Genomic DNA, 1,653 nt, shown 5'->3' on the forward strand with positions numbered 1-1,653 from the left:
TCGTGCCCACAGCTAAAGTTTAGCTGCTAAACTGTGAACACTTAAAACAATAATGGTGGATACGTTAGCCGAGTACTAACGTGACTAACTGATGAAACGATACAGTTTGAAAACCAAAATATGTATACTGTAGTGGTTAAACGGATCGTAGTTGATCCGCGATTCGTACGGACCAAGCCCCACGGTTCGGCACGCATGTGATCCGAGGATTAATTGCAAAATGTAACCATAATAGAATGAAAGTTGATCAATTGTACGTGTTTACACACACAAGCGATTTTAAACCATTCTAGCGAAAGAAAAGGCGAAATGTAACTCGATTCGTTACTCGCGTGCTATTTTCTATCACAGCCGCGATTGCGGGTGAACACCAAACTGATCTTTCCTATCTCATTCACTCCTTGCCTTTGTACAGACACATATACACATAAAAGTATGACAAAATACCGATCTCGACAATCATTGTGGCAAATGCAGTCTGTTGTGTCTTAAGTGAATGAGAACAGCTGAGAAAGAAATCGGATGTGTATCATTAGGCTATATTGGATCCATGCATCAGGTTTTAAAGGGGCAGCAGCCTAATAATACCTGCTGCTGTCATTATGCTCATTAAAACAACAAAACACGTTTTTGACAAAGATGAATCTATTTTTTAATTTATACAGTGAACACTATGCAGTTTTATTTTACACTTATTACATTTCTGTATCTGAATACTACCGACCTTATTTGTAACATTGTTCTGTTGTATTTATCTATGCTTGTAATTTGTGTAGCCTATTTGTTCTTATTTTTACTGGCTGTTCACTTGTCTCTTTAATAATGTTTGAACTTTCTTAGGCTAAGCGTTTTTGCTGTGGTATCGTACTTATGGAAAGCAAAGTTACATAGATTTTTTTTCTTGCTGATCCGAAAAACGTTCCGATCCGATATTTATCGGGATCGCGCACCATCAGAAGCATCGTTATATGCACGCACTTCAGATGACAGTCAGCGTGAGAAGCGAGCGGAGAAAAGGTAATCCTCAGAAAATGAACAAATAAAGATCATTTTAGATTAGGGATGTAACGTATGAAAATTTCTTATCACAGTTATAGTGACCAAAATGATCACGGTTATCAGTATTATCACGGTATTGTAAAAATGTGCTGGAGATGTTAAAAAAGTACTGACACATAAATCACTTCACCAAGTTTTATATTTAAAAATCAACAAACAACAAATAAAATTACTTTTTGTTTGCATAATCACTAAAACAATAACATTACCAATGATGTTCGGATTTTAAATGACAACTTGACTGACAACAGTTTAATAGCATGTTGAAATATCTAATGTAAATGTTCAAATAAAGCTTTGAAAAAGTTTAATAAAAAGGTAAACCTCACATTTCAGCCTTTAAAAAAAGGAAAGATATGTCAAAATGATAATTGATTAATAAATGATTATATGTATTTTATCTGCTCCATAAATAATTCTAGATAACTTGTCTGAATTGTTTAAATGTGTAGAGTCTACATAAGCTGGTTTTTCATCAACCGGTCAAAATTTACAGCAGGGCATGCAAATTCGGTGGTTTTTGGCCAGACAGAAACTGCACACAGGCTGAATGTAAATATAAGTCTCTGTAAATCCACTCGCTGACAGCAGGTG

The sequence above is a fragment of the Sinocyclocheilus anshuiensis genome, unplaced genomic scaffold (assembly GCF_001515605.1).
Source record: "Sinocyclocheilus anshuiensis isolate Anshui unplaced genomic scaffold, SAMN03320099.WGS_v1.1 scaffold249, whole genome shotgun sequence".
Lineage (NCBI taxonomy): Eukaryota > Metazoa > Chordata > Actinopteri > Cypriniformes > Cyprinidae > Sinocyclocheilus > Sinocyclocheilus anshuiensis.